Below are 27,739 nucleotides of genomic sequence, written 5' to 3' on the forward strand. Positions count from 1 at the left end.
AATAGAACAGAACAGAATAGAAGAGAACAGAAAAGAATACAATAGAATAGAACGGAATAGAATAGAACAGAACAGAATAGAATAGAATAGAACAGAACAGAGTAGAACAGAACAGAATAGAATAGAATAGAACAGAATACTATAGAATGGAATATAACAGAACAGAATGGAGCAAAACAGAACATAATAGAACAGAATAGAACAGTATAGAATAGAATTGAACAGAATAGAATAGAATAGAATAGAGTAGAATTGAAGAATAGAATAGAATACAATAGAACAGAACAACAGAATCGAAGAATAGAATAGAATAGAACAGAACAGTATAGAACTAAACAATAGAGAATAGAATAGAACAGAACAAAATAGAACAGAACCGATAGAATAGAATAGTATAGAACAGAACAGAGCAGAACCGTGTAGAATAGAATAGAACAGAACAGAACAGAATAGAATATAATAGAACAGAACAGAATAGAACAGAACAAAACAGAACAGAATAGAATAGAATAGAATAGAATAGAATAGAATAGAATAGAACAGAATAGTTTAGAATAGAATAGAACAGAATAGAATAGAATAGAATACAATAGAATAGAACAGAACAGAATAGAACAGAATAGAATAGAATAGAACAGAACAGAACAGAAGAGAATAGAATAGAATAGAGCAGAATAGAACAGAATAGAACAGAATAGAATAGAACAGAACAAAACATAATAGAATAGAAGAGAATTGAATAGAACAGAACAGAAAAGAACATAACAGAACAGCATAGAATAGAATAGAACAGAACAGAACAGAATAGAATAGAACAGAACGGAATAGAATAGAACAGAACCGAACAGAACAGAATAGAATAGAATAGAATAGAATAGAACAGAACAGAATAGAATAGAATAGAACAGAACAGAATAGAATAGAATAGAACAGAACAGAATAGAATAGAATAGAACACAACAGAACATAATAGAATAGAACATAATAGAATAGAACAGAACAGAATAGAATAGAAATGAATAGAAAAAATCAGATAAGAATAGAATAGAACAGAAGAGAATAGAAGAGAACAGAAAAGAATACAATAGAATAGAACAGAATAGAATAGAACAGAACAGAATAGAATAGAATAGAACAGAACAGAGTAGAACAGAACAGAATAGAATAGAATAGAACAGAATACTATAGAATGGAATATAACAGAACAGAATGGAGCAAAACAGAACGTAATAGAACAGAATAGAACAGTATAGAATAGAATTGAACAGAATAGAATAGAATAGAATAGAATAGAATAGAGTAGAATTGAAGAATAGAATAGAATACAATAGAACAGAACAACAGAATCGAAGAATAGAATAGAATAGAACAGAACAGTATAGAACTGAACAAAAGAGAATAGAATATAAGAGAAAAAAATAGAACAGAACAGAATAGAATAGAATAGAACAGAACAGAATAGAACAGAAGAACAGAATCGAAGAATATAATAGAATAGAACAGAACAGAATAGAACTAAACAATAGAGAATAGAATAGAACAGGACAAAATAGAACAGAACCGAATAGAATAGAATAGTATAGAACAGAACAGAGCAGAACCGTGTAGAATAGAATAGAACAGAACAGAACAGAATAGAATATAATAGAACAGAACAGAATAGAAGAGAACAGAACAGAACAGAATAGAATAGAATAGAACAGAATAGAATAGAACAGAACAGAATAGAACAGAATACAAGAGAACAGAATAGAATACAATAGAATAGAATAGAATAGAATAGAATACAATAGAATAGAACAGAATAGAATAGAATACAATAAAATAGAACAGATTAGTATAGAATAGAACAGAATTGAATAGAATAGAATAGAGCACAACAGAATAGAATATAATAGAACAGAACAGAATAGAACTGAATAGAATAGTATAGAATAGAACAGAATAGAATAGAACAGAACAGAATAGAATAGAATAGAATAGAACAGAATAGAGTAGAACAGAATAGAATAGAACAGAACAGAACAGAATAGAATACAATAGAACAGATCAGAATGGAACAGAACAGAAGAGAATAGAACAGAATAGAATAGAATAGAACAGAACAGAATAGAATAGAATAGAATAGAGCAGAACCGAACAGAACAGAATAGAATAGAATAAAACAGAACAGAACACAACAGAATAGAACAGAACAGAATAAATCAGAATAGAAGAGAATAGAATAGAAGAGAAGAGAACAGAATAGAATAGAATACAATATAATAGAACAGAACAGAATAGAATACAATCGAATAGAACAGAATAGAATCGATTAGAACAGAACAGAACAGAATAGAATAGAATAGAATAGAGTAGAATTGAAGAATAGAATAGAATACAATAGAACAGAACAACAGAATCGAAGAATAGAATAGAATAGAACAGAACAGTATAGAACTGAACAAAAGAGAATAGAATATAAGAGAAAAAAATAGAACAGAACAGAATAGAATAGAATAGAACAGAACAGAATAGAACAGAAGAACAGAATCGAAGAATATAATAGAATAGAACAGAACAGAATAGAACTAAACAATAGAGAATAGAATAGAACAGAACAAAATAGAACAGAACCGAATAGAATAGAATAGTATAGAACAAAACAGAGCAGAACCGTGTAGATTAGAATAGAACAGAACAGAACAGAATAGAATATAATAGAACAGAACAGAATAGAACAGAACAGAACAGAACAGAACAGAACAGAATAGAACAGAATAGAATAGAATAGAACAGAACAGAACAGAAGAGAATAGAATAGAATAGAGCAGAATAGAACAGAATAGAACAGAATAGAATAGAACAGAAAAGAACATAACAGAACAGCATAGAAGAGAATAGAACAGAACAGAATAGAATAGAATAGAACAGAACAGAATAGAATAGAATAGAAGAGAATAGAATAGAACAGAACAGAATAGAATAGAAAAGATAGACTAGAACAGAATAGAATAGAATAGAATAGAATACAATAGAATAGATCAGAGCAGAATAGAATACAATAGAATACAACAGAATAGAATAGAATAGAACAGATTATAATATAATAGAGCAGAACAGAACAGAATAGAACAGAAGAGAACATAATAGAATAGAATAGAACAGAATAGAACGAACAGAATAAAAGAGAATAGAACAGAACAAAAAAGAACAGAACAGAGCAGAATAGAATAGAACAGAACAGAATACAATAGAATAGAATAAAACAGAACAGAATGGAACATAACAGAACAGAATAGAACAGAATAGAACAGAATAGAATAGAATAGAATAGAATAGAATAGAATAGAATAGAATAGAGCAGAACCGAACAGAACAGAATAGAATAGAATAAAACAGAACAGAACAGAACAGAACAGAATAGAACAGAATAGAACAGAACAGAATAGAACAGAATAGAATAGAATAGAATAGAAGAGAACAGAACAGAATAGAATAGAATACAATATAATAGAACAGAACAGAATAGAATACAATAGAACAGAATAGAATAGAATAGAACAGAATAGAATACAATAGAACAGAACAGAACAGAACAGAATAGAATAGAATAGAGCAGAATAGAACAGAACAGAACAGAAAAAAAAGAACAGAATAGAATAGAATAGAATAGAACAGAACAGAGTAGAATAGAACAGAACAGAATAATATAGAATAGAATATAACAGAACAGAATGGAACAAAACAGAACATAATAGAACAGAATAGAACAGAATAGAATAGAATAGAACAGAATAGAATAGAATAGAATAGAGTAGAATCGAATAGAACAGAATAGAATAGAATACAATATAATAGATCAGAAGAGAATAGAATATAATAGAATAGAACAGAATACAATAGAACAAACAGAATACAACAGAACAGAACAGAATAAATAGAATAGACATAATAGAATAGAACAGAACAGAATAGAATAGAAATGAATAGAAAAAATCAGATAAGAATAGAATAGAACAGAAGAGAATAGAAGAGAACAGAAAAGAATACAATAGAATAGAACAGAATAGAATAGAACAGAACAGAATAGAATAGAATAGAACAGAACAGAGTAGAACAGAACAGAATAGAATAGAATAGAACAGAATACTATAGAATGGAATATAACAGAACAGAATGGAGCAAAACAGAACGTAATAGAACAGAATAGAACAGTATAGAATAGAATTGAACAGAATAGAATAGAATAGAATAGAATAGAATAGAGTAGAATTGAAGAATAGAATAGAATACAATAGAACAGAACAACAGAATCGAAGAATAGAATAGAATAGAACAGAACAGTATAGAACTGAACAAAAGAGAATAGAATATAAGAGAAAAAAATAGAACAGAACAGAATAGAATAGAATAGAACAGAACAGAATAGAACAGAAGAACAGAATCGAAGAATATAATAGAATAGAACAGAACAGAATAGAACTAAACAATAGAGAATAGAATAGAACAGGACAAAATAGAACAGAACCGAATAGAATAGAATAGTATAGAACAGAACAGAGCAGAACCGTGTAGAATAGAATAGAACAGAACAGAACAGAATAGAATATAATAGAACAGAACAGAATAGAACAGAACAGAACAGAACAGAACAGAACAGAACAGAATAGAATAGAATAGAACAGAACAGAACAGAACAGAACAGAACAGAATAGAATAGAATAGAACAGAATAGAATAGAACAGAACAGAATAGAACAGAATACAAGAGAACAGAATAGAATACAATAGAATAGAATAGAATAGAATAGAATACAATAGAATAGAACAGAATAGAATAGAATACAATAAAATAGAACAGAATAGTATAGAATAGAACAGAATTGAATAGAATAGAATAGAGCACAACAGAATAGAATATAATAGAACAGAACAGAATAGAACTGAATAGAATAGTATAGAATAGAACAGAATAGAATAGAACAGAACAGAATAGAATAGAATAGAATAGAACAGAATAGAGTAGAACAGAATAGAATAGAACAGAACAGAACAGAATAGAATACAATAGAGCAGAACAGAATGGAACAGAACAGAAGAGAATAGAACAGAATAGAATAGAATAGAACAGAACAGAATAGAATAGAATAGAATAGAGCAGAACCGAACAGAACAGAATAGAATAGAATAAAACAGAACAGAACACAACAGAATAGAACAGAACAGAATAAATCAGAATAGAAGAGAATAGAATAGAAGAGAAGAGAACAGAATAGAATAGAATACAATATAATAGAACAGAACAGAATAGAATACAATCGAATAGAACAGAATAGAATCGATTAGAACAGAACAGAACAGAACAGAATAGAATAGAATAGAGTAGAATTGAAGAATAGAATAGAATACAATAGAACAGAACAACAGAATCGAAGAATAGAATAGAATAGAACAGAACAGTATAGAACTGAACAAAAGAGAATAGAATATAAGAGAAAAAAATAGAACAGAACAGAATAGAATAGAATAGAACAGAACAGAATAGAAAAGAAGAACAGAATCGAAGAATATAATAGAATAGAACAGAACAGAATAGAACTAAACAATAGAGAATAGAATAGAACAGAACAAAATAGAACAGAACCGAATAGAATAGAATAGTATAGAACAAAACAGAGCAGAACCGTGTAGATTAGAATAGAACAGAACAGAACAGAATAGAATATAATAGAACAGAACAGAATAGAACAGAACAGAACAGAACAGAACAGAACAGAATAGAACAGAATAGAATAGAATAGAACAGAATAGAATAGCACAGAACAAAACATAATAGAATAGAAGAGAATAGAATAGAATAGAACAGAAAAGAACATAACAGAACAGCATAGAATAGAATAGAACAGAACAGAACAGAATAGAATAGAACAGAACGGAATAGAATAGAACAGAACCGAACAGAACAGAATAGAATAGAATAGAATAGAATAGAACAGAACAGAATAGAATAGAATAGAACAGAACAGAATAGAATAGAATAGAACAGAACAGAATAGAATAGAATAGAACACAACAGAACATAATAGAATAGAACATAATAGAATAGAACAGAACAGAATAGAATAGAAATGAATAGAAAAAATCAGATAAGAATAGAGTAGAACAGAAGAGAATAGAAGAGAACAGAAAAGAATACAATAGAATAGAACAGAATAGAATAGAACAGAACAGAATAGAATAGAATAGAACAGAACAGAGTAGAACAGAACAGAATAGAATAGAATAGAACAGAATACTATAGAATGGAATATAACAGAACAGAATGGAGCAAAACAGAACATAATAGAACAGAATAGAACAGTATAGAATAGAATTGAACAGAATAGAATAGAATAGAATAGAGTAGAATTGAAGAATAGAATAGAATACAATAGAACAGAACAACAGAATCGAAGAATAGAATAGAATAGAACAGAACAGTATAGAACTGACCAAAAGAGAATAGAATATGAGAAAAAAATAGAACAGAACAGAATAGAATAGAATAGAACAGAACAGAATAGAACAGAAGAACAGAATCGAAGAATATAATAGAATAGAACAGAACAGAATAGAACTAAACAATAGAGAATAGAATAGAACAGAACAAAATAGAACAGAACCGAATAGAATAGAATAGTATAGAACAGAACAGAGCAGAACCGTGTAGAATAGAAGAGAACAGAACAGAACAGAATAGAATATAATAGAACAGAACAGAATAGAACAGAACAGAACAGAACAGAACAGAACAGAATAGAATAGAATAGAATAGAATAGAATAGAATAGAATAGAACAGAATAGATTAGAATAGAATAGAACAGAATAGAATAGAATAGAATACAATAGAATAGAACAGAACAGAATAGAACAGAATAGAATAGAATAGAACAGAACAGAACAGAAGAGAATAGAATAGAATAGAGCAGAATAGAACAGAATAGAACAGAATAGAATAGAACAGAACAAAACATAATAGAATAGAAGAGAATAGAATAGAACAGAACAGAAAAGAACATAACAGAACAGCATAGAATAGAATAGAACAGAACAGAACAGAATAGATAGAACAGAACGGAATAGAATAGAACAGAACCGAACAGAATAGAACAGAACAGAATAGAATAGAATAGAACAGAACAGAATAGAATAGAATAGAACAGAACAGAATAGAATAGAATAGAACAGAACAGAATAGAATAGAATAGAACACAACAGAACATAATAGAATAGAACAGAATAGAATAGAACAGAACAGAATAGAACAGAATATAATAGAATAGAGCAGAATAGAACAGAATAGAACAGAATAGAATAGAACAGAACAAAACATAATAGAATAGAAGAGAATAGAATAGAACAGAACAGAAAAGAACATAAGAGAACAGCATAGAATAGAATAGAACAGAACAGAACAGAATAGAATAGAACAGAACGGAATAGAATAGAACAGAACCGAACAGAACAGAATAGAATAGAATAGAATAGAATAGAACAGAACAGAATAGAATAGAATAGAACAGAACAGAATAGAATAGAATAGAACAGAACAGAATAGAATAGAATAGAACACAACAGAACATAATAGAATAGAACATAATAGAATAGAACAGAACAGAATAGAATAGAAATGAATAGAAAAAATCAGATAAGAATAGAGTAGAACAGAAGAGAATAGAAGAGAACAGAAAAGAATACAATAGAATAGAACAGAATAGAATAGAACAGAACAGAATAGAATAGAATAGAACAGAACAGAGTAGAACAGAACAGAATAGAATAGAATAGAACAGAATACTATAGAATGGAATATAACAGAACAGAATGGAGCAAAACAGAACATAATAGAACAGAATAGAACAGTATAGAATAGAATTGAACAGAATAGAATAGAATAGAATAGAGTAGAATTGAAGAATAGAATAGAATACAATAGAACAGAACAACAGAATCGAAGAATAGAATAGAATAGAACAGAACAGTATAGAACTGACCAAAAGAGAATAGAATATGAGAAAAAAATAGAACAGAACAGAATAGAATAGAATAGAACAGAACAGAATAGAACAGAAGAACAGAATCGAAGAATATAATAGAATAGAACAGAACAGAATAGAACTAAACAATAGAGAATAGAATAGAACAGAACAAAATAGAACAGAACCGAATAGAATAGAATAGTATAGAACAGAACAGAGCAGAACCGTGTAGAATAGAATAGAACAGAACAGAACAGAATAGAATATAATAGAACAGAACAGAATAGAACAGAACAGAACAGAACAGAACAGAATAGAATAGAATAGAATAGAATAGAATAGAATAGAATAGAACAGAATAGATTAGAATAGAATAGAACAGAATAGAATAGAATAGAATACAATAGAATAGAACAGAACAGAATAGAACAGAATAGAATAGAATAGAACAGAACAGAACAGAAGAGAATAGAATAGAATAGAGCAGAATAGAACAGAATAGAATAGAACAGAACAAAACATAATAGAGTAGAAGAGAATAGAATAGAACAGAACAGAAAAGAACATAACAGAACAGCATAGAATAGAATAGAACAGAACAGAACAGAATAGAATAGAACAGAACGGAATAGAATAGAACAGAACCGAACAGAATAGAACAGAACAGAATAGAATGGAATAGAACAGAACAGAATAGAATAGAATAGAACAGAACAGAATAGAATAGAATAGAACAGAACAGAATAGAATAGAATAGAACACAACAGAACATAATAGAATAGAACAGAATAGAATAGAACAGAACAGAATAGAACAGAATATAATAGAATAGAACAGAATAGAATAGAACAGAAGAGAATATAACAGAATAGAATAGAACAGAACAGAATAGAACAGAATACAATAGAACAGGATAGAATAGAATAGAATAGAATGGAATACAATAGAATAGATGAGAACAGAATAGAATACAATAGAACAGAATAGAATAGAATAGAATAGAATAGAATAGAATAGAAGAGAATAGAAGAGAATAGAACAGAATAGAATAGAATAGAACACAACAGAATAGAATAGAATAGAACAGAACAGAATAGAACAGAACAGAACAGAATAGAATAGAACAGAGTAGAATAGAAGAGAACAGAAGAGAATAGAATAGAATAGAACAATATAGAGAAGAAAAGAATAGAATATAACAGAACAGAACAAAATAGAAAAGAATGGAATAGAACAGAATAGAATATAATGGAATAGAATAGAATAGAATAGAACAGAACAGAACAGAATATTATAGAATAGATTAGAATAGAATAGAACAGAATAGAATAGAACAGAATAGAAAAGAATAGAACAGAACAGAGCAGAATAGAACAGAAAAATAGAATGGAATAGAAAAGAATAGAATAGAATAGAATAGAATAGAAAGATCAGAACAGAATAGAACAGAATAGAATAAAAGAGAACAGAACAGAATACAATAGAATAGAATAGAACAGAATAGAATAGAATAGAATATAACAGAATAGAAGAGAATAGAAGAGAATAGAAGAGAACAGAATAGAATAGAATACAATATAATAGAACAGAACAGAATAGAATACAATCGAATAGAACAGAATAGAATAGATTAGAACAGAACAGAACAGAATAGAATAGAATAGAGCAGAAGAGAACAGAACAGAACAGAATAGAACAGAAGAGAACAGAATAGAATTGAATAGAATAGAACAGAACAGAATAGAATAGAATAGAACCGAACAGAACAGAATAGAATAGAATACAATATAATAGAACAGAACAGAATAGAATACAATCGAATAGAACAGAATAGAATAGATTAGAACAGAACAGAACAGAATAGAATAAAATAGAACAGAATAGAAGAGAACAGAACAGAATAGAACGGAAGAGAACATAAAAAAATAGAATAGAACAGAATAGAACAGAACAGAAAAGAACAGAACAGAACAGAATAGAATAGAACAGAACAGAATACAATAGAATACAATAGAACAGAACAGAATGGAACAGAACAGAACTGAATAGAACAGAATACAATGGAATGGAACAGAATAGAATAGAATAGAATAGAGCAGAACCGAACAGAACAGAATAGAATAGAATAAAACAGAACAGCACAGAACCGAGTAGAACAGAATAGAACAGAATAGAATATAACAGAATAGAATAGAACAGAACAGAATAGAACAGAATACAATAGAACAGGATAGAATAGAATAGAATAGAATGGAATACAATAGAATAGAAGAGAACAGAATAGAATACAATAGAACAGAATAGAATAGAATAGAACAGAATAGAATAGAATAGAACACAACAGAATAGAATAGAATAGAACAGAACAGAATAGATTAGAATAGAATAGAACAGAATAGAATAGAATAGAATACAATAGAATAGAACAGAACAGAATAGAACAGAATAGAATAGAATAGAACAGAACAGAACAGAAGAGAATAGAATAGAATAGAGCAGAATAGAACAGAATAGAATAGAACAGAACAAAACATAATAGAATAGAAGAGAATAGAATACAACAGAACAGAAAGAACATAACAGAACAGCATAGAATAGAATAGAACAGAACAGAACAGAATAGAATAGAACAGAACGGAATAGAATAGAACAGAACCGAACAGAACAGAATAGAATAGAATAGAATAGAATAGAACAGAACAGAATAGAATAGAATAGAACAGAACAGAATAGAATAGAATAGAACAGAACAGAATAGAATAGAATAGAACACAACAGAACATAATAGAATAGAACAGAATAGAATAGAACAGAACAGAATAGAACAGAATATAAGAGAACAGAACAGAATAGAATAGAACAGAAGAGAATATAACAGAATAGAATAGAACAGAACAGAATAGAACAGAATACAATAGAACAGGATAGAATAGAATAGAATAGAATAGAATGGAATACAATAGAATAGAAGAGAACAGAATAGAATACAATACAACAGAATAGAATAGAATAGAATAGAATAGAATAGAACAGAATAGAATAGAATAGAACACAACAGAATAGAATAGAATAGAACAGAACAGAATAGAACAGAACAGAATAGAATAGAATAGAACAGAGTAGAATAGAAGAGAACAGAATAGAATAGAATAGAATAGAACAATATAGAGAAGAACAGAATAGAATATAACAGAACAGAACAAAATAGAAAAGAATGGAATAGAACCGAATAGAATATAATGGAATAGAATAGAATAGAATAGAACAGAACAGAACAGAATACTATAGAATAGATTAGAATAGAATAGAACAGAATAGAATAGAACAGAATAGAAAAGAATAGAACAAAACAGAGCAGAATAGAACAGAAAAATAGAATGGAATAGAAAAGAATAGAATAGAATATAACAGAATAGAAAGATCTGAACAGAATAGAACAGAATAGAATAAAACAGAACAGAACAGAATAGAATAGAATAGAATAGAACAGAATAGAATAGAATAGAATAGAATAGAATAGAACAGAATGCAACAGAACAGAATAGATTAGAACAGAACAGAATAGACCAGAACAGAACAGAATACAATAGAATAGAACAGAACAGAATAGAATAGAACAGAAGAATAAAACAGAACGGAATAGAATAAAACAGAACAGAACAGAATAGAATAGAATAGAATAGAACAGAACAGAATAGAATAGAATAGAATAGAATAGAATAGAATAGAATAGAATAGAACAGAACCGAACAGACCCGAACAGAATAGAAGAGAACAGAACAGAATAGAATAGAACAGAATAGAATAGAACAAAACAGAATAGAACAGAATAGAATAGAATAGAACAGAATAGAATAGAACAGAACAGAAGAGAATAGAATAGAATAGAACAGAACAGAATAGAATAGAAATGATAGACTAGAACAGAATAGAATAGAATAGAATAGAATACAATAGAATAGATCAGAGCAGAATAGAATACAATAGAATACAACAGAATAGAATAGAATAGAACAGATTATAATATAATAGAGAAGAACAGATCAGAATAGAACAGAAGAGAACATAATAGAATAGAATAGAACAGAATAGAACAGAACAGAATAGAAGGGAATAGAACACAACAAAAAAGAACAGAACAGAGCAGAATAGTATAGGACAGAACAGAATACTATAGAATAGAATAAAACAGAACAGAATGGAACAGAACAGAACAGAATAGAACAGAATAGAATAGAAGAGAACAGAATAGAATAGAATAGAATAGAGCATAACCGAACAGAACAGAATAGAATAGAATAAAACAGAACAGAACAGAACAGAACAGAATAGAACAGAATAGAACAGAACAGAATAGAACAGAATAGAATAGAATAGAATAGAACAAAACAGAATAGAATTGAATAGAACAGAACAGAATAGAACAGAACTGAATAGAATAGAATAGAATAGAACAGAATAGAATAGAACAGAACAGAATAGAATAGAACAGAACAGAACAGAATAGAACAGAATGGAATAGAACAGAATAGAATAGATTGGAATAGAATAGAATAGAAGAGAACAGAACAGAATAAAATAGAATAGAATAGAATAGAACAGAACAGAACAGAATAGAACAGAAAAATAGAATAGAATAGAAAAGAATAGAATGGAATAGAACAGAATAGAAAGAACAGAACAGAATAGAACAGAATAGAATAAAACAGAACAGAACAGAATAGAATAGGATGTAATAGAAGAGAATAGAATAGAATAGAATAGATTAGAACAGAACAGAACATAATAGAATAGAATAGAATAGAATAGAATAGAATAGAATAGAATAGAATAGAATAGAATAGAACAGAATAAAATAGAATAGAATAGAATAGAATAGAATAGAACAGAATAGAACAGAACAGAATAGAATAGAACAGAACAGAAGAGAACAGAACAGAACAGAATACAATAGAATAGAACAGAAGAGAGTAGAATAGAACAGAAGAATAGAACAGAACGGAATAGAATCAAACAGAAAAGAACAGAATAGAATAGAATAGAATAGAATAGAATAGAATAGAATAGAATAGAATAGAATAGAACAGAATAGAATAGAATAGAACAGAACCGAACAGAACAGAACAGAATATAACAGAATAGAACAGAACAGAACAGAATAGAATAGAACAGAATAGAATAGAACAAAACAGAATAGAATAGAATAGAATAGAATAGATCAGAATAGAATAGAACAGAACAGAAGAGAATAGAATAGAATAGAGCAGAACAGAATAGAATAGAAAAGATAGACTAGAACAGAATAGAATAGAATAGAATAGAATACAATAGAATAGATCAGAGCAGAATAGAATACAATAGAATACAACAGAATAGAATAGAATAGAATACAACAGAATATAATATAATAGAGCAGAACAGAACAGAATAGAACAGAAGAGAAAATAATAGAATAGAATAGAACAGAATAGAACAGAAGAGAATAGAAGAGAATAGAGCAGAACAGAAAAGAACAGAACAGAAGAGAATAGAATAGAACAGAACAGAATACAATAGAATAGAATAGAACAGAACAGAATGGAACAGAACAGAACAGAATAGAACAGAATAGAACAGAACAGAAGAGAACAGAATAGAAAAGAATAGAATAGAAGAGAACAGAACAGAATAGAATAGAATACAATATAATAGAACAGAACAGAATAGAATACAATAGAATAGAACAGAATAGAATAGAATAGAACAGAATAGAATAGAATAGAACAGAACAGAACAGAATAGTATAGAATAGAGCAGAATAGAACAGAACAGAACAGAATAGAACAGAATAGAACAGAATAGAATAGAATAGAATAGAACAGAACAGAGTAGAAAAGAACAGAACAGAATATTATATAATAGAATATAACAGAACAGAATGGAACTAAACAGAACATAATAGAACAGAATAGTACGAATAGAATAGAATAGAACAGAATAGAATAGAATAGAATAGAGTAGAATCGAATAGAACAGAATAGAATAGAATACAATATAATAGAACAGAACAGAATAGAATATAATAGAATAGAACAGAATACAACAGAACAGAACAGAATACAACAGAACAGAACAGAATAGAATAGAATAGAACATAATAGAATAGAACAGAACAGAATAGAATAGAAATGAATAGAAAAAATCAGATAAGAATAGAATAGAACAGAACAGAATAGAAGAGAACAGAAAAGAATACAATAGAATAGAACAGAATAGAATAGAACAGAACAGAATAGAATAGAATAGAACAGAACAGAATAGAACAGAACAAAAGAGAATGGAATAGAACAGAACAAAATAGAACAGAAAAGAATAGAATAGAAAAGATAGACTAGAACAGAATAGAATAGAATAGAATAGAATACAATAAAATAGATCAGAGCAGAATTGAATAAAATAGAATACAACAGAATAGAATAGAATAGAACAGAATATAATATAATAGAGCAGAAGAGGAACAGAATAGAACAGAAGAGAACATAATAGAATAGAATAGAACAGAATAGTACAGAACAGAATAGAATAGAATAGAAGAGAATAGAAAAGAACAGAACAGAACAGAATAGAATAGAACAGAATAGAATACAATAGAATAGAATAGAACAGAACAGAATGGAACAGAACAGAACAGAATAGAACAGAATAGAACAGAACAGAAGAGAACAGAATAGAATAGAATAGAATAGAAGAGAACAGAATAGAATAGAATAGAATACAATATAATAGAACAGAACAGAATAAAATACAATAGAATAGAACAGAATAGAATAGAAGAGAACATAATAGAATAGAATATAACAGAATAGAACAGAACAGAATAGAAGAGAATAGAAGAGAATAGAAAAGAACAGAACAGAATAGAATAGAATAGAACAGAATAGAATAGAATAGAACAGAACAGAACAGAATAGTATAGAATAGAGCAGAATAGAACAGAACAGAACAGAATAGAACAGAATAGAACAGAATAGAATAGAATAGAATAGAACAGAACAGAGTAGAAAAGAACAGAACAGAATATTATGTAATAGAATATAACAGAACAATGGAACAAAACAGAACATAATAGAACAGAATAGAATAGAATAGAACAGAATAGAATAGAATAGAAGAGAGTAGAATCGAATAGAACAGAATAGAAAAAATACAATATAATAGAACAGAACAGAATAGAATACAACAGAACAGAACAGAATAGAATAGGACAGAACAGAATAGAACAGAAATGAATAGAAAAAATCAGATAAGAATAGAATAGAACAGAACAGAATAGAAGAGAACAGAAAAGAATAGAACAAAATAGAACAGAATAGAATAGAACAGAACAGAATAGAATAGAATAGAACCGAACAGAATAGAACAGAACAAAAAAGAATGGAATAGAACAGAACAAAATAGAACAGAACAGAATAGAATAGAATAGAACAGAACAGAATAGAACAGAAGAGAATAGATAGAATTGAACAGAAAAAATAGAACAGAACAGAATAGAAAAGAATAGAATAGAATAGAACAGAATAGAGTAGAATAGAACAGAATAGAATAGAACAGAACGGAATAGAATAGAACAGAACCGAACAGAACAGAATAGAATAGAATAGAATAGATTAGAATAGAACAGAACAGAATAGAATAGAATAGGACAGAACAGAATAGAATAGAATAGAATAGAACAGAACAGAAGAGAACAGAACAGAACAGAATAAAATAGAATAGAACAGAACAGAATAGAATAGAACAGAACGGAATAGAATAAAACAGAACAGAAGAGAATAGAATAGAATAGAATAGAACAGAACAGAACAGAACAGAACAGAACAGAACAGAACAGAATAGAATAGAATAGAAACGAATAGAATAGAATAGAATAGAACAGAACCGAACAGAACAGAACAGAATAGAACAGAATAGAACAGAACAGAACAGAATAGAATATAACAGAATAGAATAGAACAAAACAGAATAGAACAGAATAGAATAGAATAGAACTGAATAGAATAGAACAGAACAGAAGAGAATAGAATAGAATAGAACAGAAGAGAATAGAACAGAACAGAATAGAGTAGAACAGAACAGAACAGAATAGAACTGAATGGAATAGAACAGAATAGAATAGATTGGAATAGAATAGAATAGAAGAGAACAGAACAGAATAAAATAGAATAGAATAGAATAGAACAGAACAGAACAGAATAGAACAGAAAAATAGAATAGAATAAAAAAGAATAGAATGGAATAGAACAGAATAGAAAGAACAGAACAGAATAGAACAGAATAGAATAAAACAGAACAGAACAGAATAGAATAGGATGTAATAGAAGAGAATAGAATAGAATAGAATAGATTAGAACAGAACAGAACATAACAGAATAGAATAGAATAGAATAGAATAGAATAGAATAGAATAGAATAGAATAGAACAGAATAAAATAGAATAGAATAGAATAGAACAGAATAGAACAGAACAGAATAGAATAGAACAGAACAGAAGAGAACAGAACAGAACAGAATACATTAGAATAGAACAGAAGAGAGTAGAATCGAACAGAAGAATAGAACAGAACGGAATAGAATAAAACAGAAAAGAACAGAATAGAATAGAATAGAATAGAATAGAATAGAACAGAATAGAATAGAATAGAACAGAACCGAACAGAACAGAACAGAATATAACAGAATAGAACAGAACAGAACAGAATAGAATAGAACAGAATAGAATAGAACAAAACAGAATAGAACAGAATAGAATACAATAGAATACATCAGAGCAGAATAGAATACAATAGAATACAACAGAATAGAATAGAATAGAATACAACAGAATACAATATAATAGAGCAGAACAGAACAGAATAGAACAGAAGAGAACATAATAGAATAGAATAGAACAGAATAGAACAGAAGAGAATAGAGCAGAACAGAAAAGAACAGAACAGAAGAGAATAGAATAGAACAGAACAGAATACAATCGAATAGAATAGAACAGAACAGAATGGAACAGAACAGAACAGAATAGAACAGAATAGAACAGAACAGAAAAGAACAGAATAGAATAGAATAGAATAGAAGAGAACAGAACAGAATAGAATAGAATACAATATAATAGAACAGAACCGAATAGAATACAATATAATAGAACAGAATATAATAGAGTAGAACAGAACAGAACAGAATAGTATAGAATAGAGCAGAATAGAACAGAACAGAACAGAATAGAACAGAATAGAATAGAATAGAATAGAACAGAACAGAGTAGAAAAGAACAGAACAGAATACTATAGAATAGAATAAAAAGAACAGAATGGAACAGAACAGAACAGAATACAACAGAATAGAATAGAAGAGAACAGAATAGAATAGAATAGAATAGAGCATAACCGAACAGAACAGAATAGAATAGAATAAAACAGAACAGAACAGAACAGAATAGAACAGAATAGAACAGAACAGAATAGAACAGAATAGAATAGAATAGAATAGAACAAAACAGAATAGAATATAATAGAACAGAACAGAATAGAACAGAACTGAATAGAATAGAATAGAATAGAACAGAATAGAATAGAACAGAACAGAATAGAATAGAACAGAACAGAACAGAATAGAACAGAATGGAATAGAACAGAATAGAATAGATTGGAATAGAATAGAATAGAAGAGAACAGAACAGAATAAAATAGAATAGAATAGAATAGAACAGAACAGAACAGAATAGAACAGAAAAATAGAATAAAATAGAAAAGGATAGAATGGAATAGAACAGAATAGAAACAACAGAACAGAATAGAACAGAATAGAATAAAACAGAACAGAACAGAATAGAATAGGATGTAATAGAAGAGAATAGAATAGAATAGAATAGATTAGAACAGAACAGAACATAACAGAATAGAATAGAATAGAATAGAATAGAATAGAATAGAACAGAATAAAATAGAATAGAATAGAATAGAACAGAATAGAACAGAACAGAATAGAATAGAACAGAACAGAAGAGAACAGAACAGAACAGAATACAATAGAATAGAACAGAAGAGAGTAGAATAGAACAGAAGAATAGAACAGAACGGAATAGAATCAAACAGAAAAGAATAGAATAGAATAGAATAGAATAGAATAGAATAGAATAGAATAGAACAGAATAGAATAGAATAGAACAGAACCGAACAGAACAGAACAGAATATAACAGAATAGAACAGAACAGCACAGAATAGAATAGAACAGAATAGAATAGAACAAAACAGAATAGAACAGAATAGAATAGAATAGATCAGAATAGAATAGAACAGAACAGAAGAGAATAGAATAGAATAGAGCAGAACAGAATAGAATAGAAAAGATAGACTAGAACAGAATAGAATAGAATAGAATAGAATACAATAGAATAGATCAGAGCAGAATAGAATACAATAGAATACAACAGAATAGAATAGAATAGAATACAACAGAATATAATATAATAGAGCAGAACAGAACAGAATAGAACAGAAGAGAACATAATAGAATAGAATAGAACAGAATAGAACAGAAGAGAATAGAAGAGAATAGAGCAGAACAGAAAAGAACAGAACAGAAGAGAATAGAATAGAACAGAACAGAATACAATAGAATAGAATAGAACAGAACAGAATGGAACAGAACAGAACAGAATAGAACAGAATAGAACAGAACAGAAGAGAACAGAAAAGATAGACTAGAACAGAATAGAATAGAATAGAATAGAATAGATTAGAATAGAACAGAACAGAATAGAATAGAATAGGACAGAACAGAACAGAATAAAATAGAATAGAACAGAACAGAATAGAATAAACAGAACGGAATAGAATAAAACAGAACAGAAGAGAATAGAATAGAATAGAATAGAACAGAACAGAACAGAACAGAATAGAACAGAATAGAACAGAACAGAACAGAATAGAATATAACAGAATAGAATAGAACAAAACAGAATAGTACAGAACAGAATAGAAGAGAATAGAAGAGAATAGAACAGAACAGAACAGAACAAAATAGAATAGAACAGAATAGAATACAATAGAATAGAATAGAACAGAACAGAATGGAACAGAACAGAACAGAATAGAACAGAATAGAACAGAACAGAAGAGAACAGAATAGAATAGAATAGAATAGAAGAGAACAGAATAGAATAGAATAGAATACAATATAATAGAACAGAACAGAATAGAATACAATAGAATAGAACAGAATAGAATAGAAGAGAACATAATAGAATAGAATATAACAGAATAGAACAGAACAGAATAGAAGAGAATAGAAGAGAATAGAAAAGAACAGAACAGAATAGAATAGAATAGAACAGAATAGAATAGAATAGAACAGAACAGAACAGAATAGTATAGAATAGATCAGAATAGAACAGAACAGAACAGAATAGAACAGAATAGAACAGAATAGAATAGAATAGAATAGAACAGAACAGAGTAGAAAAGAACAGAACAGAATATTATATAATGGAATATAACAGAACAATGGAACAAAACAGAACATAATAGAACAGAATAGAATAGAATAGAACAGAATAGAATAGAATAGAAGAGAGTAGAATCGAATAGATCAGAATAGAAAAAATACAATATAATAGAACAGAAGAGAATAGAAAACAATAGAATACAACAGAATACAACAGAACAGAACAGAATACAACAGAACAGAACAGAATAGAATAGGACAGAACAGAATAGAATAGAAATGAATAGAAAAAATCAGATAAGAATAGAATAGAACAGAACAGAATAGAAGAGAACAGAAAAGAATAGAACAAAATAGAACAGAATAGAATAGAACAGAACAGAATAGAATAGAATAGAACCGAACAGAATAGAACAGAACAAAAGAGAATGGAATAGAACAGAACAAAATAGAACAGAACAGAATAGAATAGAATAGAACAGAACAGAATAGAACAGAAGAGAATAGATAGAATTGAACAGAAAAAATAGAACAGAACAGAATAGAAAAGAATAGAATAGAATAGAACAGAATAGAGTAGAATAGAACAGAATAGAATAGAACAGAACGGAATAGAATAGACCAGAACCGAACAGAACAGAATAGAATAGAATAGAATAGATTAGAATAGAACAGAACAGAATAGAATAGAATAGGACAGAACAGAACAGAATAAAATAGAATAGAACAGAACAGAATAGAATAGAACAGAACGGAATAGAATAAAACAGAACAGAAGAGAATAGAATAGAATAGAATAGAACAGAACAGAACAGAACAGAACAGAACAGAACAGAATAGAATAGAATAGAAACGAATAGAATAGAATACAATAGAACAGAACCGAACAGAACAGAACAGAATAGAACAGAATAGAACAGAACAGAACAGAATAGAATATAACAGAATAGAATAGAACAAAACAGAATAGAACAGAATAGAATAGAATAGAACTGAATAGAATAGAACAGAACAGAAGAGAATAGAATAGAATAGAACAGAAGAGAATAGAACAGAACAGAATAGAATAGAACAGAACAGAACAGAATAGAATTGAATGGAATTGAACAGAATAGAATAGATTGGAATAGAATAGAATAGAAGAGAACAGAACAGAATAAAATAGAATAGAATAGAATAGAACAGAACAGAACAGAATAGAACAGAAAAATAGAATAGAATAAAAAAGAATAGAATGGAATAGAACAGAATAGAAAGAACAGAACAGAATAGAACAGAATAGAATAAAACAGAACAGAACAGAATAGAATAGGATGTAATAGAAGAGAATAGAATAGAATAGAATAGATTAGAACAGAACAGAACATAACAGAATAGAATAGAATAGAATAGAATAGAATAGAACAGAATAAAATAGAATAGAATAGAATAGAACAGAATAGAACAGAACAGAATAGAATAGAACAGAACAGAAGAGAACAGAACAGAACAGAATACAATAGAATAGAACAGAAGAGAGTAGAATCGAACAGAAGAATAGAACAGAACGGAATAGAATAAAACAGAAAAGAACAGAATAGAATAGAATAGAATAGAATAGAATAGAATAGAACAGAATAGAATAGAATAGAACAGAACCGAACAGAACAGAACAGAATATAACAGAATAGAACAGAACAGAACAGAACAGAACAGAATATAACAGAATAGAACAGAACAGAACAGAATAGAATAGAACAGAATAGAATAGAACAAAACAGAATAGAACAGAATAGAATAGAATAGATCAGAATAGAATAGAACAGAACAGAAGAGAATAGAATAGAATAGAGCAGAACAGAATAGAATAGAAAAGATAGACTAGAACAGAATAGAATAGAATAGAATAGAATACAATAGAATAGATCAGAGCAGAATAGAATACAATAGAATACAACAGAATAGAATAGAATAGAATACAACAGAATATAATATAATAGAGCAGAACAGAACAGAATAGAACAGAAGAGAACATAATAGAATAGAATAGAACAGAATAGAACAGAAGAGAATAGAAGAGAATAGAGCAGAACAGAAAAGAACAGAACAGAAGAGAATAGAATAGAACAGAACAGAATACAATAGAATAGAATAGAACAGAACAGAATGGAACAGAACAGAACAGAATAGAACAGAATAGAACAGAACAGAAAAGATCAGAATAGAATAGAATAGAATAGAAGAGAACAGAACAGAATAGAATAGAATACAATATAATAGAACAGAACAGAATAGAATACAATAGAATAGAACAGAATATAATAGAATAGAACAGAACAGAACAGAATAGTATAGAATACAGCAGAATAGAACAGAACAGAACAGAATAGAACAGAATAGAACAGAATAGAATAGAATAGAATAGAACAGAACAGAGTAGAAAAGAACAGAACAGAATATTATATAATAGAATATAACAGAACAGAATGGAACAAAACAGAACATAATAGAACGGAATAGAACGAATAGAATAGAATAGAACAGAATAGAATAGAATAGAATAGAATAGAGTAGAATCGAATAGAACAGAATAGAATAGAATACAATATAATAGAACAGAACAGAATAGAATATAATAGAATAGAACAGAATACAACAGAACAGAACAGAATACAACAGAACAGAACAGAATAGAATAGAATAGAACATAATAGAATAGAACAGAACAGAATAGAATAGAAATGAATAGAAAAAAATCAGATAAGAATAGAATAGAACAGAACAGAATAGAAGAGAACAGAAAAGAATGCAATAGAATAGAACAGAATAGAATAGAACAGAACAGAATAGAATAGAATAGAACAGAACAGAATAGAACAGAACAAAAGAGAATGGAATAGAACAGAACAAAATAGAACAGAAAAGAATAGCATAGAAAAGATAGACTAGAACAGAATAGAATAGAATAGAATAGAATACAATAAAATAGATCAGAGCAGAATTGAATACAATAGAATACAACAGAATAGAATAGAATAGAATACAACAGAATATAATATAATAGAGCAGAACAGAACAGAATAGAACAGAAGAGAACATAATAGAATAGAATAGAACAGAATAGAACAGAAGAGAATAGAGCAGAACAGAAAAGAACAGAACAGAAGAGAATAGAATAGAACAGAACAGAATACAATAGAATAGAATAGAACAGAACAGAATGGAACAGAACAGAACAGAATAGAACAGAATAGAACAGAACAGAAAAGAACAGAATAGAATAGAATAGAATAGAAGAGAACAGAACAGAATAGAATAGAATACAATATAATAGAACAGAACCGAATAGAATACAATATAATAGAACAGAATATAATAGAGTAGAACAGAACAGAACAGAATAGTATAGAATAGAGCAGAATAGAACAGAACAGAACAGAATAGAACAGAATAGAATAGAATAGAATAGAACAGAACAGAGTAGAAAAGAACAGAACAGAATACTATAGAATAGAATAAAAAGAACAGAATGGAACAGAACAGAACAGAATACAACAGAATAGAATAGAAGAGAACAGAATAGAATAGAATAGAATAGAGCATAACCGAACAGAACAGAATAGAATAGAATAAAACAGAACAGAACAGAACAGAATAGAACAGAATAGAACAGAACAGAATAGAACAGAATAGAATAGAATAGAATAGAACAAAACAGAATAGAATATAATAGAACAGAACAGAATAGAACAGAACTGAATAGAATAGAATAGAATAGAACAGAATAGAATAGAACAGAACAGAACAGAATAGAACAGAATAGAACAGAACAGAATAGAATAGAACAGAACAGAAGAGAACAGAACAGAACAGAATACAATAGAATAGAACAGAAGAGAGTAGAATAGAACAGAAGAATAGAACAGAACGGAATAGAATCAAACAGAAAAGAACAGAATAGAATAGAATAGAATAGAATAGAATAGAATAGAATAGAATAGAATAGAACAGAATAGAATAGAATAGAACAGAACCGAACAGAACAGAACAGAATATAACAGAATAGAACAGAACAGAACAGAATAGAATAGAACAGAATAGAATAGAACAAAACAGAATAGAACAGAATAGAATAGAATAGATCAGAATAGAATAGAACAGAACAGAAGAGAATAGAATAGAATAGAGCAGAACAGAATAGAATAGAAAAGATAGACTAGAACAGAATAGAATAGAATAGAATAGAATACAATAGAATAGATCAGAGCAGAATAGAATACAATAGAATACAACAGAATAGAATAGAATAGAATACAACAGAATATAATATAATAGAGCAGAACAGAACAGAATAGAACAGAAGAGAACATAATAGAATAGAATAGAACAGAATAGAACAGAAGAAAATAGAAGAGAATAGAGCAGAACAGAAAAGAACAGAACAGAAGAGAATAGAATAGAACAGAACAGAATACAATAGAATAGAATAGAACAGAACAGAATGGAACAGAACAGAACAGAATAGAACAGAATAGAACAGAACAGAAGAGAACAGAAAAGATAGACTAGAACAGAATAGAATAGAATAGAATAGAATAGATTAGAATAGAACAGAACAGAATAGAATAGAATAGGACAGAACAGAACAGAATAAAATAGAATAGAACAGAACAGAATAGAATAGAACAGAACGGAATAGAATAAAACAGAACAGAAGAGAATAGAATAGAATAGAATAGAACAGAACAGAACAGAACAGAACAGAACAGAATAGAATAGAATAGAAACGAATAGAATAGAATAGAATAGAACAGAACCGAACAGAACAGAACAGAATAGAACAGAATAGAACAGAACAGAACAGAATAGAATATAACAGAATAGAATAGAACAAAACAGAATAGAACAGAATAGAATAGAATAGAACTGAATAGAATAGAACAGAACAGAAGAGAATAGAATAGAATAGAACAGAAGAGAATTGAATAGAAAAGAATAGAATAGAATACAATAGAATAGATCAGAGCAGAATAGAATACAATAGAATACAACAGAATAGAATAGAATAGAATAGAAGAGAACATAATAGAAGAGAACAAACAGAATAGAATAAAATAGAACAGAATAGAGAGAACAGAACAGAATAGAACAGAAGAGAACATAATAGAATAGAATAGAACAGAACAGAATAGAATAGAATAGAACAGAACAGAAAAGAACAGAACAGAACAGAATAGAATAGAACAGAACAGAATACAATAGAATAGAATAGAACAGAACAGAATGGAACAGAACAGAATAGAATAGAACAGAAAGAACAGAACAGAATAGAATAGAACAGAATAGAATAGAATAGAATAGAGCAGAACCGAACAGAACAGAATAGAACAGAACAGAACAGAACAGAACAGAACAGAACAGAACAGAATAGAACTGAATAGAACAGAACAGAAGAGAACAGAACAGAATAGAATAGAATACAATATAATAGAACAGAACAGAATAGAATACAATAGAATAGAACAGAATAGAATAGAATAGAACAGAATAGAATAGAATAGAACAGAACAGAACAGAATAGTATAGAATAGAGCAGAATAGAACAGAACAGAACAGAATAGAACAGAATAGAACAGAATAGAATAGAATAGAATAGAACAGAACAGAGTAGAAAAGAACAGAACAGAATATTTTATAATAGAATATAACAGAACAGAATGGAACAAAACAGAACATAATAGAACAGAATAGAACGAATAGAATAGAATAGAACAGAATAGAATAGAATAGAATAGAGTAGAATCGAATAGAACAGAATAGAATAGAATACAATATAATAGAACAGAACAGAATAGAATATAATAGAATAGAACAGAATACAACAGAACAGAACAGAATACAACAGAACAGAACAGAATAGAATAGAATAGAACATAATAGAATAGAACAGAACAGAATAAAATAGAAATGAATAGAAAAAATCAGATAAGAATAGAATAGAACAGAACAGAATAGAAGAGAACAGAAAAGAATACAATAGAATAGAACAGAATAGAATAGAACAGAACAGAATAGAATAGAATAGAACAGAACAGAATAGAACAGAACAAAAGAGAATGGAATAGAACAGAACAAAATAGAACAGAAAAGAATAGAATAGAAAAGATAGACTAGAACAGAATAGAATAGAATAGAATAGAATAGAATACAATAAAATAGATCAGAGCAGAATTGAATACAATAGAATACAACAGAATAGAATAGAATAGAACAGAATATAATATAATAGAGCAGAAGAGGAACAGAATAGAACAGAAGAGAACATAATAGAATAGAATAGAACAGAATAGTACAGAACAGAATAGAAGAGAATAGAAGAGAATAGAACAGAACAGAACAGAACAGAATAGAATAGAACAGAATAGAATACAATAGAATAGAATAGAACAGAACAGAATGGAACAGAACAGAACAGAATAGAACAGAATAGAACAGAACAGAAGAGAACAGAATAGAATAGAATAGAATAGAAGAGAACAGAATAGAATAGAATAGAATACAATATAATAGAACAGAACAGAATAGAATACAATAGAATAGAACAGAATAGAATAGAAGAGAACATAATAGAATAGAATATAACAGAATAGAACAGAACAGAATAGAAGAGAATAGAAGAGAATAGAAAAGAACAGAACAGAATAGAATAGAATAGAACAGAATAGAATAGAATAGAACAGAACAGAACAGAATAGTATAGAATAGAGCAGAATAGAACAGAACAGAACAGAATAGAACAGAATAGAACAGAATAGAATAGAATAGAATAGAACAGAACAGAGTAGAAAAGAACAGAACAGAATATTATATAATGGAATATAACAGAACAATGGAACAAAACAGAACATAATAGAACAGAATAGAATAGAATAGAACAGAATAGAATAGAATAGAAGAGAGTAGAATCGAATAGATCAGAATAGAAAAAATACAATATAATAGAACAGAAGAGAATAGAAAACAATAGAATACAACAGAATACAACAGAACAGAACAGAATACAACAGAACAGAACAGAATAGAATAGGACAGAACAGAATAGAATAGAAATGAATAGAAAAAATCAGATAAGAATAGAATAGAACAGAACAGAATAGAAGAGAACAGAAAAGAATAGAACAAAATAGAACAGAATAGAATAGAACAGAACAGAATAGAATAGAATAGAACCGAACAGAATAGAACAGAACAAAAGAGAATGGAATAGAACAGAACAAAATAGAACAGAACAGAATAGAATAGAATAGAACAGAACAGAATAGAACAGAAGAGAATAGATAGAATTGAACAGAAAAAATAGAACAGAACAGAATAGAAAAGAATAGAATAGAATAGAACAGAATAGAGTAGAATAGAACAGAATAGAATAGAACAGAACGGAATAGAATAGACCAGAACCGAACAGAACAGAATAGAATAGAATAGAATAGATTAGAATAGAACAGAACAGAATAGAATAGAATAGGACAGAACAGAACAGAATAAAATAGAATAGAACAGAACAGAATAGAATAGAACAGAACGGAATAGAATAAAACAGAACAGAAGAGAATAGAATAGAATAGAATAGAACAGAACAGAACAGAACAGAACAGAACAGAACAGAATAGAATAGAATAGAAACGAATAGAATAGAATACAATAGAACAGAACCGAACAGAACAGAACAGAATAGAACAGAATAGAACAGAACAGAACAGAATAGAATATAACAGAATAGAATAGAACAAAACAGAATAGAACAGAATAGAATAGAATAGAACTGAATAGAATAGAACAGAACAGAAGAGAATAGAATAGAATAGAACAGAAGAGAATAGAACAGAACAGAATAGAATAGAACAGAACAGAACAGAATAGAACTGAATGGAATAGAACAGAATAGAATCGATTGGAATAGAATAGAATAGAAGAGAACAGAACAGAATAAAATAGAATAGAATAGAATAGAACAGAACAGAACAGAATAGAACAGAAAAATAGAATAGAATAAAAAAGAATAGAATGGAATAGAACAGAATAGAAAGAACAGAACAGAATAGAACAGAATAGAATAAAACAGAACAGAACAGAATAGAATAGGATGTAATAGAAGAGAATAGAATAGAATAGAATAGATTATAACAGAACAGAACATAACAGAATAGAATAGAATAGAATAGAATAGAATAGAACAGAATAAAATAGAATAGAATAGAATAGAACAGAATAGAACAGAACAGAA

Source organism: Sus scrofa, chromosome 18, assembly GCF_054392235.1.
Source record: "Sus scrofa isolate SSC_HxYL_T2T_F1_AM1 chromosome 18, Sscrofa_HxYL_maternal_Yorkshire_Landrace_v2.0, whole genome shotgun sequence".
Classification (NCBI taxonomy): domain Eukaryota; kingdom Metazoa; phylum Chordata; class Mammalia; order Artiodactyla; family Suidae; genus Sus; species Sus scrofa.